This window comes from Ranitomeya imitator, chromosome 6 (assembly GCF_032444005.1).
Source record: "Ranitomeya imitator isolate aRanImi1 chromosome 6, aRanImi1.pri, whole genome shotgun sequence".
NCBI classification, from domain to species: Eukaryota; Metazoa; Chordata; class Amphibia; order Anura; family Dendrobatidae; genus Ranitomeya; species Ranitomeya imitator.
In genome coordinates this window covers 523094360-523113925 of record NC_091287.1, presented here as the reverse complement: position 1 = coordinate 523113925, position 19566 = coordinate 523094360, and the positions used below count along the sequence as shown (strand labels likewise).

The window sequence follows — 19566 nt, the reverse complement described above, 5'->3', positions numbered from 1 at the left end:
TATCTATCTATCTATCATCTATTATCTGTCTATTATCTACTGTATCTATCTGTTATCTATCTATCTATTATATATCTCTCTATCTATCTATCATTGATCTCTCTTATCTATCTATTATCTATCAATTATCTAGCTCTGTCTAGGTAGCTGTAGGGTTATTGGAGGGAAGATATAGGTTCTATTATTACTTTATTTCTGGCTAGTCAAAGACAAAGTACAGATGTGTCCTTTTGTTTTGGTTCGATATACCTGTGAAATGAATGGCCATCTTTTAAAAAAAATCATTGCTTCAGGACACTTATTCGTGAAATGTCTATGCAGGGCCGGATTGACACATTTCCACGCCTTAGTCCAAAGCACATAATTCTCCGCCCCATACACCCCCTCAAAAAGTTGATTAAAAGTGTATTGATTAGAAAGTTGTCACACCCGCTTAAACAAACTTCAACATCCCTTGTCACATCAGATTGAAGTTTCCCGAGAATCGAACACTTTTCATCACGGTGATATACTTTCTGTTCAGAGATGTTGAAGGCTTTTCATGAAAACCAAACTGTTCTCGCAGTTCTATCAAGAACTTCGCTAGTGATTGGGGAACTTTGGTAACTTCCCAAACATCAATTTCCACTTTTTGGGCATACTTCTTCATTTGGTGGAATCTGAGCAGCACCGTTCCCCAAAACTGTGCTATAAACACTGTATGAAGTCTCCACAGCTTGATGAGTAGACCTCTAGCTCCTGATGTTTGGGGTTCAACACTTTCAAAGTATTTTAGATCATCTATGATGGCAGTAGATAAAAGTCATATGATATGAGTTTAACGAATCACTCGAAATCAATATTGTAACTCCAAATCTGGATTTTTCCTTTAACACATTACCGAACATTGCAGCAGTCAGAGAAGAATCACATGCCTCAAGGCAGGCAGGCGGGTTTGTGCGTAAGGCCTTGAAGCTATCGTATCTCATGGTATAGCACAGCCAATCAGGAGAGACTATCATAGCCTGTATAAAAGCTAAAGTAAGAAATGCAGCAGCGATTTTGTGGTGAATATGGATAGTAACAATATGTCACATCTCAAGAATTTAACCATAGATATAAGAAGAGAAATCCATAAATACTGAAGAAACTGTACAGATGGTGTGTGACAGCACAGCAGTGAAGAACAGTTACCATTCTATTACCCATAGCTAGAGTCAATTTGCTTGACCCGCTCGATTGACCCTGTCCGTAATCTGTGGCCTCTGGGTGGCAGCAGCAGAACCACTTTTTACTTGATGGCATCCACGGCTCTTCCTTTCATTAGCCGGAGCGGTGAAACATCATCGTTGCATTGTGATGCTCCAGTAAATCAAAAGAAGAATCATCAAGAAAGGGGTGGTCCTCCTGTGCAGAATTTTGCGGATTACCGTCATGACCAATGGACTGGGACTTTCAAATCGCTTTTCACCATCTCAACCCATAGCCATATATAGTTTTACATTGCTGAGATTGTTTTTAATGCTAAAGCTTGAGAGGGGTTGGATACAGTCCTAGGAGACCTCAAAGTTCAAAGTGTTACACACGTCCAGGGCAATTTAAGTATATTCAGTACTAATGAATCACCACAAATGAATTCTCCAAAAATTTTATTTCCTTCGAAATTTTGGCCAAGAGGGCGATTTGAATTTTCAAAAATGTCACTCATCTTTTCTGTATGTATCTTCATTTTTTTATTTCTGATCTTCAGAGTCAGACCATAACTTTGCTCAAGCGAAAGCTGCAAATTACATATTTAAATGGGATATTCACTACTGCAAAAACCCTTTATTAGTGGCCTCAAGGTGATTCCTACATGTCAAAAAATGGATGCACACCTTATGGACTGGTACCTCACCTCTGCTCTTGATCCTGTGTCACCCACTGGTCTGACGACATAAGTAATGTCATATGACCACTGCAGCCAATCATCAGCCTGTGATCGGTTGCAGCCTTCAGAATTATACGCAAACTGAGGAACTGTGTTTCTTCAACCTGGACGTAACTGTGAAGGTTTCAGCTGATTTGCTGGAACAGTCAAGTGACTTAGTTTCTGACGTGAGGCTGGCCGGGGGGTCACAGGTCCCAAAGTGGAGGAGAGATGCTGGCATGGGGGGCATTTTTTATTATTTATGCAGCACATTGGGGCAATAAATAATGGATTATCTAGTAGTGAACAATCCCTTTAGGTTGATAACAAGGCCTTGGCTCGAGTCTGGGATAAACTCACTGTAAGGGTAGTTTCACACGACCATATAAAAAAAATTGTAAGAAAAAATTGCCTTGAAAACTTGGAAAATTCCTCCCCCCCCAAAAAAAAATAAATAAAAAAATACACAATTACATTGTATTTGTTAAAATTGGATGCTATACTGTGGCTCCAATTTTTTTTTTTCGCACTCATAGATTTGAATTGCAGATTCTTATCCAATTTATAGAAGAAACTCATGCACTCTCTGATTTCTGTTCACCCACTTCAGTGAAAAAAAATTGTTCATTTGCACTGCCCCATTGAATAAACAAAAATATGGCCACGTGCACGAGCCCTGACATGGTATTCGGCATTTACCCACAGGTATACTTGCCAAGCTTCCCAATTTTGCCTGGACAAACCAGTGAACAATACCCAAAAAATCTTGGGGTTTAGCAAAGTCTCCGTGGGTGCTCGTGTTTTGGTGGCACTATTGGTTGGTACTGTTATAGGGGTGCAGTTATTAGCACTGTTTATACAGCATGGTCACTGGCTCAGCAATTGGGGCAGACTGTCCGGCGCTGTCGTAGGGCAGTATTCCCGCTTGCTTTACCTTCGTGTATATATTCTTGACATTACAGTATACACATTTATATTTCATAACGCTCTACTGAAAGGATTGTCTCTCTAGATTTCCCATGTGGGCTGTGTGGGTTACATGGACTAAACACTTGATTACACTGTGTGTGATACTGGCTTAGAAGCGCCATTTATTTCATGCCTCTTGATGCAGTGATGTCTTTAATTCTCTTTATACAGTGAGCTTTTATTATTTTCCCAGCTATAAAATTCACCTAAAGATAAAGCACAACTCAGGAAGTGAATGAAATAATTTGATCATGTAAATATTCATCCCGGCTGCTGACTAAACTCTTGTTGCATGTACGCCACTCAGTATATGAAGGCGATACAATGGAAATTCTTTTTGGAATCCTGGAGAAATCTTACTCAGGGCGACCATTGATTATAATGTTTTACTGTACAAGGGAGGTAATGGTTTAGAGGCACACAGCTATGATACAGGTCTGAGCTGGAGTTGATAACAGGGGTCTTTTCATCTCATAGATTCACTTTTTTTATGTAATACTTCATCAACACATATGAAAGTCTCTTCACAGATAACTTCTCTTTACACATAGTGTCTTAACCTAAGCAGAACTGTATCTTGCTCATGCAGTGAGGTGGAGGGGGGATGAGTCCAGTGCTGTAGCTCTCTCACTTCTATCTTGAGGTAATAAAAATGCTCCTGTCTGCCCTGACTAATAATACTAATAATTTTATTTCTATAGCACCGACATATTCCGCAGCACTTTACATTTTAGAGGGGACTTGTACATACAATAGACATTACAGCATAACAATAAGCACATAGATCAAAACAGATAACAAGAGGAATGAGGGCCCTGCTCGCAAGCTTACAATCTGTAAAGGCAAAATATATCATATAAGGCTATTCGAACAACAATATAGGCCTATTCACAAAAAAATATATAGCCGGACAAGAAATATATTGTCAAACAACTAAATGAAAAAGTCATAAATCTTTATTAGAATCATATAAACAGACATTAATTAAAATTAACCCCTTAATGACCGCCGATACACGGCAGTTAAGGGTACTTAAACCACAGCGCCGTTAATTAATGGCGCTGTGGAAAAAGTGTATAGCTCCCCAGAGTTGGATTTTCTCTGGGGTCTCGGTTGCCGGGGGTAGCCGACATCCCAGAGAACATGACTCGGGTCGTTTTTTACCGACACCCGGGTTGCGATCGCCGGTAATTAACCATTTACCGTCGGCCGCAAAAAAGAACAAAACGCGATTTCCCATATAATTTCTCTGCCCTCCGATGTGATCGCACATCAGAGGACAGAGAAATGGGGTCCCTGATCGCCCCCGATACTCACCCTTCTCCCCGATGCTCCTCGTGGCTCCCGATGGGCGCCGCCATCTTTTTTGGAGAAAAAAATGGAGGGCGCATGCGCAGTCCACCCGCCGGCCGGCACCCGGCAGATCTTTGGGGTCTCGGCTGCTGGGGCTAGCCAAGACCCCAAAGAACATGATCGGGGTCGGTTTTTACTGACCCCTGTTTTGCGATCGCCGGTAATTAACCATTTACCAGCGACCGCAAAAAAACAAAAAAAGGTGACATTCTCGATTCTGCGATCACATCAGAGGACAGAGAAATAGGTGGATCGGGGGCCCTGTTATACTTACCGGTGTCCCTGGGTCCCCCTGTGTCCCCTCCTGGCCGCCGGCTTCTTCCTCCGGGATGAAAACGGCCAGCCATGCGCAGTGTGCCCGCCGTGATGTGCCGGCCGGCAGAGGAAGATTCTTCCTCTTGTTTTATTTTGGTTACTGTGAGGTCCTATCACAATGATCAAAATATTAAAAATAATAAATAACCTCCCCCTTTATCACCTCCTTAGATAGGAAAAAAATAATAAAATAAAAAAAGTATGTATTTCCATTTTCCAATTAAGGTTAGGGTTAGGGCTAGGGTTAGGGTTAGTGCTAAAGTTAGGGATAGGGTTGGGGCTAAAGTTAGGGTTGGTGCTAAAGTTAGGGTTAGGGTTGGGGCTAAAGTTAGGGTTAGGGTTGGGGTTAAAATTAGGGTTAGGGTTGGGGCTAAAGTTAGGGTTAGGGCTAGGGTTAAAGTTGGGGCTAAAGTTAGGGTTAGGGCTAGGGTTGGTGCTAAAGTTAGGGTTAGGGTTAGTGCTAAAGTTAGGGTTAGAGTTGGGGCTTAAGTTAGGGTTAGGGTTGGGGCTAAAGTTAGGGTTAGAGTTGATATTAGGGTTAGGGTTGGCATTAGGGTTAGGGTTGGCATTAGGGTTACATTTGGGGTTAGGTTTAGGTTTGGGATTAGGGTTAAGGTTAGGGTTGGGATTAGGGTTAGGGGTGTATTGGGATTAGGGTTGGGATTAAGGTTAGGTTTGAGGTTATGGTTGAGATTATGATTAGGAGTTTGTTGGGCTTAGGGATTTGATTAGGGTTAGGGATGGGATTAGGGTTAGGGGTATTTTGGCGTTAGGGTTAGGATTAGGGTTATGGATTAGGTTGGGTTTAGGGTTAGAGGTGTGTTGGGGATTGGGCTGGAGTTAGAATTGGGGGGGTTTCCACTGTTTAGGTACATCAGGGGGTCTCCAAACGCGACAGCCAATTTTGCGCTCAAAAAGTCAAATGGTGCTCCCTCCCTTCTGAGCTCTGCCGTGTGCCCAAACAGTGGTTTACCCCCACATATGGGGCATCAGCGTACTCGGGATAAATTGGACAACTTTTGGGGTCTAGTTTCTCCTGTTACAATTGCAAAAATAAAAAAAATTGGGGGCTAAATAAGGCTAGGTTCACATTGCGTTAATGAGTTAATGCTAGCGAACTCCGTTACATGGCGAAATTGTCGCAATTAATGCCATGCAACGGGTCCATTAGCGCGCCCATGGATGGCAATGTGCTAACGGATCTCTAGCGCATCGCTAGCGCATGCCATTTTCGGCACGCGCTAGCGATGTCTCGTTAGTTGCAGCGTCCGAGGTCCGTTCCTCGCTAGCGCAGATCGGGTATCTGCGCTAGCGGGATCGGCAAACGCGATCCCTTTTGGGACATTGCGCTAGCGCGGTCCGTAGCGCTTTGTGCTAAACGGACTGCCCTAACGCAATGTGAACCTAGCCTAATCATTTTTGTGGAAAAAAAATGATTTTTTATTTTCACGGCTCTGCGTCAAACTTCTGTGAAGCACTTGGGCATTCAAAATGCTCACCACATATCTAGACAAGTTCCTTTGGGGTCTAGTTTCCAAAATAGGGTCACTTGTGGGGGGTTACAACTGTTTAGGTACATCAGGGGCTCTGAAAATGCAACATGACGCCCGCAGACCATTCCATCAAAGTCTGCATTTTAAAACGTCACTACTTCCCTTCTGAGCTCTAATGTGTGCCCAAACAGTGGTCCCCCCACATATTTTTTGTTAAATTTTCACGACTCTGCATTATAAACTTCTGTGAAGCACTTGGGCGTTCAAAGTGCTCACAACACATCTATATAAGTTCCTTAGGGGGTCTAGTTTCCAAAATGGGGTCACTTGTGGGAGGTTTCTACTGTTTAGGTACATCAGGGGCTCTGCAAACGCAACATAAGGACCGAAGACAATTCTATCAAAGTCTGCATTCCAAAACGGCGCTCCTTCCCTTCCGAGCTCTACCATGCGCCCAAACAGTGGTCCCCCCACATATGGGGTATCAGCGTACTCAGGACAAACTTGACAACAAATTTTTGGGTCCAATTTCTCCTGTTACCCTTAAAAAAATAACAAATTGTGAGCTACAAAATCATTTTTGAGGAAGAAAAAAGGATTTTTTTTTATTTTCACGGCTCTGCATTATAAAGTTCTGTGAAGCACTTGGGAGTTCAAAGTGCTCACTACACATCTAGATAAGTTGCTTGGGGGGTCTAGTTTCCAAAATGGGGTCACTTGTGGAGGGTTTCTACTGTTTAGGTACATTAGGGGCTCTGCAAACGCAACATAACACCCACAGACCATTCTATCAAAGTCTGCATTCCAAAATGGTGCTTCTTCCCTTCCAAGCTCTGCCATGCGCCCATACAGTGGTCCCCCCCACATATGGGTTATCAGCGTACTCAGGATAAACTGGACAACAAATTTTGGGGTCCAATTTCTCCTGCTACCCTTGAGAAAATAACAAATTGCGAGCTAAAAAATCATTTTTGAGGAAAAAAAGGATTTTTTTTATTTTCACGGCTCTACATTATAAATTTCTGTGAAGCACATGGGGGTTCAAAGTGCTCACCACACATCTAGATAAGTTCCGTAATGGGTCTAGCGCCCGCATACTCCCCTCCACTCACCGCTCACACAGGGTTAATGCCAGCGGTAACGGGCCGCGGGTACCGCACTCCGTTAACGCTGCTATTAACCCTGTGTGTCCCCAAGTTTTTACTATTGAATCGGCCTATGCAACATCAATAGTAAAAAGATGTAATGTTAAAAATAATAAACAAAAAACCTGCTATGCTTACCTTCCGTAGTCCGATGATGCGCTCGTGGCTGCCGTCAGCTTCCGTTCCCAGAGATGCATTGCGAAATTACCCAGAATACTTAGCGGTCTCGCGAGACCGCTAAGTCATCTGGGTGATTTCGCAATGCATACTGGGAACGGAAGATGGCGGCAGCCACGCTCGCATCACCAGAGCTTTGCTGGATCCCGGCGGGTGAGTTTATAACTATTTTTTACTTTAATTATCTTTTTTTAACATGGATATGTGTCCACATTGCTATATACTACATGGGCAGTGTTATATAGCACGTGGGCTGCGTTATATACAGCATGGCTGCTATATACTACGTGACCAGTGTTATATACTATGTGGGCAGTGTTATATACCGCGTGGGCTGCGTTATATACCGCGTGGCTGCTATATACTACGTGGCCAGTGTTAGATACTATGTAGGCAGTGTTATATATTGCGTGGGCTGTGTTATATACTGCGTGGGCAGTGTTATATACCGCGTGGGCTGTGTTATATACCGCGAGGCTGCTATATACTACGTGGCCAGTGTTAGAAACTATGTGGGCTGTGTTATGTACTGCGTGGCCTGTGCTATATATTACGTGGCAAGTGTATGTATGTATAATGTATATAGCAGCCACATAGTATATAGCACAGGCCACATAGTATTTGTCTGCTATATACTACATGGCTCCAATATACTATGTGGCCTGTGCTATATACTATGTGGCTACTATATACATACATACATACTCTAATATTCTAGAATACCCCATGCATTAGAATCGGGCCACCATCTAGTATATATATATATATATATATATATATATATATATATATATATATATATATAAAAGATGCACAACCTAATACACATTACAACGCGATTGGTGTCTTGGAACGTGACAGTTCAGTTCACAACTTTTACACAGTAATAGAAATATTAAATTTGAGAGTCTTCAGTTGTTGATATCTCTTAATAGCCGCTAACTGTGTCATCAATCTCTCAGATTGCAAACCCAACAAACTGGAGTTGGCTGTGAACTCTAGAGGACCTTCATTCTGTCCTACTAAGGTCCTTGATAAAACTGAACTCAGCAGTGACATTGAAAATTACTTCAGAAGAATACGCCTGAGGGAATATTTCAATGACACAAAGGATTTAGACCCCACCCGGACTGAAAGAAGAGGGATCTTGACATCCAAAAAGAGGTCAGATTGGACACCTCCACCTGGACGCAACCCTCATTTGGATAGCTATATGATTCAGACATTTGGTAAAGTCCACCATTTTAGACACAAACAAGAGGCAACCATCCAACACCAGTGCCCAGGAGAGAAGGGCCATACAATCTTTGAACCCCAACAAAGAAATTATCTTCAAACCTGCAGACAAATGGGGACAATAGTCATGATAAACATATCAAACTACATGAATGAAGCACAGAGACAACTGACGGACACACGTTACTGCAAAAGATTGGGGTCTGAACCTACACAAAACTATTACAAGGAAATTAAAAGTTGGTTTCTTGTACGCCTGAGACATCAATAGCAACGACTTGGTACCAGAGATTCAAAGAATAGGGATATCCTATATGCTTCCTAAAATTCACAAATCTGGAAATCCAGGAGACCAATTATTTCATGTGTGGGCACCCTTACTGATCAAGTTTATGGATCGGTAGAGGGTGTTCTTAAACCCCTGGTGAAGGATGCACCCAGCTACATTCAGGACACAACTGACCTATTGAATAAACTAACATCAATACGCCCTCTACCAGAAGGAACCATCCGAGCCACCATGGATATAGAATTTGTGTCTTCAATATCCCACACAAGGATGGATTAAATTCCTGCAAAGTCTTCATGGAAAATACAGGAACTGATACTGATTTTGTGGTGAATCTTATAAAATTCACCTTCACCAATAATGACTTTGCATTTGATAACAACATATAACTACAGGAGACTGGCACAACAATGGGAAGTAAATTGGCTCCACATTATGCAAATATTTTCATGGCCAAGCTTGAAAGTGTCCTCTTGTCCCACCAGACTTTCGGCCTATTATGATTACATTGACGACATTCTAATTATCTGGATAGAGTTTGAGCAACAGCTGAAGACCTTCCATGAACACTTTAATCACTTTCTTCCTCAACTTCACACCCTAGAACCCGACCTCAATCAGAGGACAATAAAACTCTCACACTCCTTATCTATGACCTGCTCCAATATTTACTGCCATGACTGTTTTCTCCCTTTCCCATATTGATAGTTCTGCCTCACGTCACTTGCCTTATTATTACCCACAGTGGTGTCAGGAGTAAACTAAAAATAGATGTAGTGCACTGGGTGCGCGCAGCGCTGCTCTGGCGAACACCACTAGCCTCCCTAACTAGGGACAGGTAAGCGCGTTGGTTGCGCACGGTGCCGCACTGGCTAATGCTGCTGATTGACGCTACAGATTGTGCCTAGTGCTGGATGGCACTAACTGGCGCTAGACAGCTCCAACATTTGCGAGCATTCATCAACACTAGGGATGGGAATGATTCGGAGCTTTCACCAGAACAGGCATACATCCACACACACAATAATTGATTTATACTAGCGCATGGCCGAGCGGCCAGAACTTTCCTAGTGCTCCAATCGGAGCTGCTACAGGACCTGAGCATGTGACCCCCGACCACTAATGAGAGGTCATCTCGTGGGCATGCTCAGTAGAAGAAAAGCAGGACTTAGTCCCTGGAACGTCTGCTCGCCGCTGATAAATGCTGGTTATAAAGGCTGAGCCTGGAATGGTAGCTGTAACCAAACGCACAGTATCTGCTTGAGCCAGACGCTGGGACTGACATCTCTGCTGAGCAGGCTCCACTGCGGCTGAAGGAGAATGGGAGACTGTAGCGGCCATGGTTTGAGATTCCCCCTGTGCAGCGGTGGGAAATTGACACCTAACAGTCAGTCATGTGAAATCTTTCATAGAAGCCGTATGCAAATCGCACTTGCAGTGCACTGAGGACATGTCAGTGCACTTACATTGCTTCTTCCTAGTGCATTGACACATCCCTAGTGCACTTCCAGCCTGATTTCCATATGACTTCTAAACAACTGCATATTTCTCATGACTGGCAAATTAGATCTTTAAAAAAAATAGGTACAATTTTTTTTTTGGATCAAGCCTATACAGCTATACTACTACTTCCACATGTACAAAGGGTTAAGTTGATTTTTAAAAGGAGATATGAGGTGTTGTAGAGTCAATAAAGATAAATACTTGACTACTATATATCTTCTACTTAGGAGTGCAGGCAACAGAACAGCGCTCCAGACCGAGTAATCAAAAATATGCGTCATTTGCAGATCTAAGACCTCAGTAAACATTAAAATGTGGCCACATATCGGGCATTTAAAGCAGATTTCCATTCTCTCAGTGCTTTGATTCCAGCAGTCAACCACATCCTGTTACCTGCAGTAAGTGTTTAGTATTACTGCAGCGCCTCCCCAGGAGAAATGAAGCATTACAATCACTGAGCTGCATGTGCGCATACTGCACATGCCCAGTCCTGCAGAATGAGATATGGCTCTGATCCATAAATGCAGGTCCTGAAGAAGGCAACCTGCTGTATGATCTCAGAATTCTCTTAACAGTGGATATAAAACCAGACAACCCCTTTAAATAAGTAATTTGCGCTCTTGTTTATGTGAATTCGGCAGTTCAATAGCTATTTCCAGATATCTACACAAATGAATTATTCACACAAAGCTTCTAGTGCTGGACCTTTAGTGGGACATACAGTACTATTCAATTATGGATTTACAGCCGCTATATAACATAGTTGACATTATTATTACCTTGTTCTGCAATCTTTTTGGCTTTTGCATGTTTTCATATTTGGTAATATATATACCCCCCAAAAGGGGGGGATTTGAGAGACCTACCGGGTTATGGGCCCATCTGCTGGGCTCCAGTGAGAGTGTCCTCACGTTTGCCTTGCCCACTTGATTTAGATATGGGCAAGAACAATGGATAGACTAATATTTTCTGTACACTTTTTTGAAAGGATTTTCCACTTTCCTTTGTTATAACGAGGATTTTAAATAATCATGGGCTACAGAATATATTGGGGTATCTGACTTTGGATCTAGAAAGAATAGGCAGCAAAACTGTATGTATAGAAGGAAAGAATTGGTTCTGACTATACTGAAGAAAGGTAGGAGTCGGTATTGTGTGATGGAACGAAAGGAGCCATTACTTTATTGAAGAAATGAATCTACCGCATGCTTAAGAGCAAATTACCCTACTTGGAAAAGACTATAGATGAGGAGGTCAGAATAAATGATAGACCAGTCAAAATCCGTGAATAACGTGAATGCAACATCAATACCATTCAGGTCTTTTTTTTACTAGCCCTCGAAAAGATAAATCTGGAGCCGATATCTGTCACTTGAGATAATGCGTTCTCCCGGTCGTGCTAATAAGGAACTTTTGTGTGCTAGGGCATCCTACAGAGTATTAAATATACATGTCGCCTGCTCACAAGGGCAAGGAGGCACCTTGTATGTCAAACCAATGTTCTCAAGAATGAAGACCATGTTTCAGTAGGATGTGGATATGCGATTGATGGTAGACATCTAATATTGAGGTCATTCTCAAAATGCTGGAGGAAATACAAATGCACAAAAATTGTGATGAACTCTGAAGCACTGATTAGACAAGAATGGGAGGTCCGCGGGAAAGATTTTGGCCCAGAAGCTGATATCCAGCTGCCAGGTCGATGGGAAGAAGTCTGAATAAATAAGGGTGAATACGAAATCATACTAAATCATAAATGTTTGTGTATCGGGGGCTTGACAGCCAGTTTAGACAGGTCAATAATCAGGAACTAAATGCACCCTTAATTTTTAGCATCGCCATGATATCATCTAACGTCATGTCCAGCATAAGAGTATCTTGTTTTGTAATCATGCCTGCTGTTATGATGCGGTGGTTTAGGAGCAACATGGAACGAGCTCTGAAGGAAGTGGTAACTGTACTGACCGCAGTCCCTAAGCTCAACACAACACTAGAAGTAGCCGTGGAATGCTCCTAACTCTCCCTAGGCATCTCGTCACAGCCTAAGAGCTAACTACCCCTAAAGATAGAAGCAGGAAAACTATCTTGCCTCAGAGAAAATCCCCAAAGGATAGATTAGCCCCCCAAAAATAATGACTGTGAGTGGAGAGGGAAAAGACATACACAGAATGAAACCAGGATGAGCACAGGAGGCCAGTCTAGCTTGATAGATAGGACAGGATGAGGAGGGAGGCAACTTAGGCAAAGGTACCAGATGGACCATTTTAGAGAACCGGTCACAAACAACCCAGATAACAGACATCTTCTGGGAAACAGGAAGATCCAAAATAAAATCCATAGAAATATGCGTCCAGGGCCTCTCAGGGACCGGCAAAAGCAACCCACTAGCGCGGGAACAGCAACGCTTGGCTCGGGCGCAAGTCCCACAGGATTGCACAAAAGCACGGACATCGCGCGACAAGGAAGGCCTCCAAAAGGACCTAGCAACCAAATCTCTGGTACCAAAAATCCCAGGATGACCAGCCAACACTGAACAATGAACCTCAGAAATCACCTTACTTGTCCATCTATCAGGAACAAACAGCTTCCCCACAGGACAGCGGTCAGGCCTATCAGCCTGAAATTACTGAAGCACCCGCCGCAAATCAGGAGAGATGGCAGAAAGAATCACCCCTTCCTTAAGAATGCCAACCGGCTCAAGGACTCCAGGAGAATCAGGCGAAAAACTCCTAGAGAGGGCATCAGCCTTAACATTCTTAGATCCCGGAAGATACGAGACCACAAAATCAAAACGGGAGAAAAACAGGGACCATCGAGCCTGTCTAGGATTAAGCCGCTTGGCCGACTCGAGGTAAATCAGATTCTTATGATCGGTCAGGACCACAACGCGGTGCTTAGCTCCCTCAAGCCAATGTCGCCACTCCTCAAACGCCCACTTCATAGCCAACAACTCCCGATTGCCGACATCATAATTGCGTTCCGCAGGCGAAACCTTTCTGGAAAAAAAAGCACACGGTTTCATCATAGAACCATTAGACTCCCTCTGAGACAAAACGGCCCCTGCCCCAATCTCAGAAGCGTCGACCTCAACCTGAAAAGGAAGAGAAAAATCCGGCTGACACAACACAGGGGCAGAAGTAAATCGGCGTTTAAGCTCCTGAAAGGCCTCAACAGCCGCAGAGGACCAATTCGTCACATCAGCGCCTTTCTTCGTCAAATCAGTAAGGGGCTTAACCACACTGGAAAAGTTGGCAATGAAACGGCGATAGAAATTAGCAAAGCCCAAAAATTTTTGAAGGCCCTTCACAGATGTGGGTTGAATCCAGTCATGAATAGCTTGGACCTTAACAGGATCCATTTCTATAGACGAGGGAGAAAAAATAAAACCCAAAAAAGAGACCTTCTGAACTCCGAATAGGCACTTAGACCCGTTCACAAACAAAGCATTATCATGAAGGATCTGGAACACCATCCTGACCTGCTTCACATGAGACTCCCAATCATCGGAAAAAATCAAAATATCATCCAAATATACGACCATGAATTTATCAAGATAATTGCGGAAAATATCATGCATGAAAGACTGGAACACAGATGGAGCATTAGAGAGCCCAAATGGCATCACAAGGTATTCAAAATGGCCTTCGGGCGTATTAAATGCAGTTTTCCATTTAGAGAGCCCAAATGGCATCACAAGGTATTCAAAATGGCCTTCGGGCGTATTAAATGCAGTTTTCCATTCGTCACCCTGTTTAATACGAACAAGATTATATGCCCCTCGGAGGTCAATCTAAGAAAACCAACTAGCCCCCTTAATCTGAGCAAACAAATCAGTAAGCAAAGGCAAGGGGTATTGGAATTTGACCGTGATCTTGTTAAGAAGACGATAATCAATACAGGGTCTCAAGGAGCCATCCTTCTTAGCAACAAAAAGATACCCGCTCCCAATGGTGACGAAGATGGCCGAATATGCCCTTTCTCCAAAGATTCCTTAACATAGCTCCGCATGGCGGCATGCTCTGGTACAGACAGATTGAAAAGTCGGCCTTTAGGGAACTTGCAACCAGGAATCAAGTTAATAGCACAATCACAGTCCCGTTGCGGTGGAAGGGAACTGGACTTGGGCTCATCAAATACATCCTGGAAATCCGACAAAAACTCAGGGACCTCAGAAGAGGGGGAAGAGGAAATTGACATCAAAGGAACGTCACTATGTACCCCTTGACAACCCCAACTAGTCACAGACATAGTTTTCCAATTCAGCACCGGATTATGTTCCTGTAACCATGGAAAACCCAGTACAACATCATGCAGGTTAGGCAACACCAGAAAACGGCAATCTTCCTGATGTGCTGGAGCCATGTACATAGTCATCTGCGTCCAGTACTGAGGTTTATCCTTGGCCAAGGGTGTAGCATCAATACCCCTCAAAGGAATAGGGCTCTGCAAAGGCTGCAAGGAAAAACCACAGCGCCTGGCGAATTCTAAGTCCATTAAGTTCAGGGCAGCGCCTGAATCCACAAATGCCATGACAGAAAAGGACGACAATGAGCAAATCGGGGTCACAGATAAGAGAAATTTAGGCTGTATAGTACTAATGGTAACAGACCTAGCGACTCTCTTAAGGTACCTTCACACTAAGCGACGCTGCAGCGATACCGACAACGATCCGGATCGCTGCAGCGTCGCTGTTTGGTCGCTGGAGAGCTGTCACACAGACAGCTCTCCAGCGACCAACGATGCCGGTAACCAGGGTAAACATCGGGTTACTAAGCGCAGGGCCGCGCTTAGTAACCCGATGTTTACCCTGGATACCATCCTAAAAGTAAAAAAAACAAACACTACATGCTTACCTACCGCTGTCTGTCCCCGGCGCTCTGCTTCTCTGTACTGGCTGTGAGCACAGCGGCCGCAAAGCAGAGCGGTGACGTCACCGCTCTGCTTTCCGGCCGCTGTGCTCACAGTGAGTGCAGGAAAGCACAGCGCCGAGGGACAGACAGCGGAAGGTAAGTATGTAGCGTTTGTTTTTTTACTTTTAGGATGGTAACCAGGGTAAACATCGGGTTACTAAGCGCGGCCCTGCGCTTAGTAACCCAATGTTTACCCTGGTTACCAGCGAAGACATCGCTGAATCGGTGTCACACACGCCGATTCAGCGATGTCAGCGGGAGAGCCAGCGACCAAAGAAAGTGCTGGCCCTCTAGCCCCGACCAACGACATCACAGCAGGATTCTGATCGCTGCTGGGTGTCAAACTGAACGATATTGCTAGCGAGGACGCTGCAACGTCACGGATCGCTAGCGATATCGTTTAGTGTGAAGGTACCTTTAGTACGCTTAGGGCAATCAGAGATAACATGAGCCGAATCACCACAGTAAAAACACAGCCTATTCTGACGTCTGAATTCCTGCCGTTCTGTTCTAGTCAAAATCCTATCACATTGCATAGGTTCAGGACTTTGCTCAGAGGACACTGCCATATGGTGCACAGCTTTGCGCTCGCGCAGACGCCGATCAATCTGAATGGCTAGAGACATAGATTCGCTCAAACCGGCAGGCGTAGGAAAGCCCACCATAACATCTTTAAGGGCTTCAGAAAGACCTTTTCTGAAAATAGCAGCCAGAGCCTCCTCATTCCACTTAGTGAGCACAGACCATTTTCTAAATTTCTGGCAGTATAGTTCTGCAGCTTCCTGACCTTGACACAAGGCCAACAGGGTTTTTTCTGCATGATCCACAGAATTAGGTTCGTCATATAAGAGCTAACTACCCCTAAAGATAGAAGCAGGAAAACTATCTTGCCTCAGAGAAAATCCCCAAAGGATAGATTAGCCCCCCACAAATAATGACTGTGAGTGGAGAGGGAAAAGACATACACAGAATGAAACCAGGATGAGCACAGGAGGCCAGTCTAGCTTGATAGATAGGACAGGATGGAATACTGTGCGGTCAGTATAAAACACTACAAAAATCCACGCAGAGTTTACAAAAAATCTCCACACCTGACTAAAGGTGTGGAGGGTAAATCTGCTTCCCAGAGCTTCCAGCAAGACAGAATTAATTCATACTGATAAGCTGGACAAACATAGAAAGCACTGAACGGATAAGTCCACAATCTGTGAACAGAACAGAGCAAGCAAGAACTTAGCTTTGCTGAACTGGTCAGGAAAACAGGGAAATCCAAAGAGATGTGAATCCAACCAGAAACCATTTACAAGTGGCACTGGCTGAAGGAAGGAGCCAGGCATAAATAGCTGAGCAGAAAAGACGATCAGTGGAGGCAGCTGCTGATAGCTAACTCCAAGGAGCAGCCATACCACTTGAAACCACAAAAGGGAGCCCAAGAGCAGAACTCACAAAAGTGCCACTTACAACCACCGGAGGGAGCCCAAGAGCGGAATTCACAACAGCCTGCATTACCTGGATTCTTTTACTGACAATTAAGTGGCAAAATTAATGTTGCCATACATTCTTTACATAAATTATTAGATATCACTATGTGGGGACATTATACTGTCTGAAGCACTATGTGGGGCACATTATAGTTTATTGAGCACTATGTGGGGCCATTATACTGTATGGAGCATTATATGTGGCAATTATACTGTATGGAGTACCATGTGTGGCCATTATACTGTATGGTAGGCAAAGCAGACCTTCGTAATACTTTATGGTGGACTATGTCAGGCCCATTATAATAATAATAATCTTTATTTTTATATAGCGCTAACATTCCGCAGCGCTTTACAGTTTTGCACACAATGTCCCCAATGGGGCTCACAATCTAAATGTTATACTGTATGTAAGGGATTGTAAATCCTCGCTGGATTTCCAATCCCTTTCATACTGAAGATTTTGTCTTGCTCCAGGCCATGCGTGTGGGACCTCTCATCTTTATTCCTACAACGTGGTAAGCTGATTTTTCTTCCTTATTTTTTCACCATTATACTGTATGGATTATTTTTTCTGGCCAATATACTGTATGGAGGACTATGTGGGGCCATTGTACTATATGGAGAGCTGTGTGGGGATTACAGTTGGGAAATCATACTGTGATGGGGTCACCATTCTTTGTCAGGGGGATTGAGGGACAATGAGTTCATCATACCATGCAAGCGGAGGTTACTGTGGGGTGTCTTACTGTGTTTGGGGAGTACTTATGTTTGCATGATACTTGATTATTTGCATTATTCAAGGTTTTTTATCCTTTGTTATTTAAATTATGCCACTGGGCCATATGCTTTTTACTGCTCTTACATATTATATTATTACAATATTTTATTCTAAGATCTATTAATTAAAATGTACTTTGTTCCTGTGACAACCCCATTAAGTTGGTTTCCATATGAATAAGTTCAGCTTTATATTTGGTGATAAGGAATGATTTCCCTAATTGACATTGTTTTAATAAATATCAAGGTTGTCCTGCGACTTTGTCCAACTTTTTAATTTTGGCCCTCTGTGTATTTGTGTTTGACATCCCAGCTCTAGAAGAAAGTTTTTTTGATGAGTAAAGGCTCTGGACCTTCATGTAATGGCTAAAATATGAAGCATCGGATGGCCATAGTGTGGTTTATCAATTAAGACATTTATGGCATATCGACAGGAAGATATGGAAGGCTTCCATGGGAAGCCTGATAAATGAGGGTCTCCCTGGGATCTCCACCTAGAGATGTGTCCTTACTACGTTACAGCGCGCACACTATGTGAGGTGGGTCCTGTAAGCCCAAGATCTGAGTGGTCACATGGGCCATGGGCATTGGAGCAGCCGGTGGATGTAACACGAGAAAAAGATAACAGAGTTACTGGAAGCAAACGAAAAGTCTTGAAGGAGTCCTGGAAGCCGCAAGCATACGAGAGATGTCCTACAAGCCACAGGTGAACACACAAAGACAAACTGAAAGTCTTAAAGGGGTCCTTGAAGCAGCAATCAGACTTGAATCATCCTTGAAGCCGCAGGTGGACATGTAGAAACAAAGTCTTAAAGGGATTCAGGAAACCAAAAGTGGATAGGAGACATTCTGGAAGCTGAAAGCAGGCACGTGAAGTGCTAGAGATCACTGACAGGTAGCAGGACCACTGGAGGTCACAGAGAAATAGGTGAAGTCCTGGAGTCCAATGATAGGGAACAGGGTTACTGGAAGCTATAAGAGCTTACACTCTACAGGAGAGAGAAGACCCGGCTGACCATAAGAGCTTACACTCAACAGGAAAGAGGACCCCGCTGACCATAAGAGCTTACACTCTACAGGAGAGAGAGGACCCCACTGACCATAAGAGCTTACACTCTACAGGAGAGAGTGGACCCCACTGAACATAAGAGCTTACACTCTACAGGAGAGAGTGGACCCCACTGACCATAAGAGCTTACACTCTACAGGAGAGAGAGATTCCGCTGACCATAAGAGCTTACACTCAACAGGAGAGAGGACCCCGCTGACCATAAGAGCTTACACTTTACAGGAGAGAGAAGAGCTCACTGACCATAAGAGCTTACACTCTACAGGAGAGAGTGGACCCCACTGACCATAAGAGCTTACACTCTACAGGAGAGAGAGGAGCTCACTGACCATAAGAGCTTGCACTCTACAGAGAGAGAGGACCCCACTGACCATATGAGCTTACACTCTACAGGAGAGAGAGGACCCCTCTGACCATATGAGCTTACACTCTACAGGAGAGAGTCTGCTTAGTGACTCTGTCATATGAACTATGCTACACTGGGAACTGCTGATCTACGATGGCCCCGGTACTGACAACTACTGTACAAGGTACGATAATCCGCTAGATGCCATAGTTGCAGGGCATTTTGGGAAGAACAGCAAGTTTTTTTTTGCAAACTATAAATCGAATCTCAAAGTTCGTGCGAAACCACAAATTTCTGGAAATTAGAATTGAACTTGCTCGATCCTCCCTTCTCTAATCCTTACGTACCTTTTCTCTTGGCTCAACATATCCCTAGAAGAGCGGTACGAGATGACCAGCCTTGGAAAAAAATAAAAGCAAGTTTTCTACACTGTCAGGAGAGATAATTAATGGTGGTGTTCGAACGTGCTCGGGTACTAACCGAGTGTCTCCAGCGTGCTCAAATACTATGTTCGAGTCATGTCTGCATGTCTCATGGCTGTTCGACAGCAGTAACCCATGCAGGGATTACTTGTTTGTTAGGTAATCTCTGCATGTGTTGCGGCTGTCAAAC

At 43.7% G+C, this 19566-nt stretch overlaps 1 protein-coding gene across 1 annotated transcript in view; it reads left to right on the top strand.

Moving 5' to 3' along the window:
• Positions 1 to 19566, top strand: part of SAMD12 (sterile alpha motif domain containing 12) — an 803045-nt gene that overhangs the window by 182245 nt on the left and 601234 nt on the right. The window lies entirely within an intron of this gene.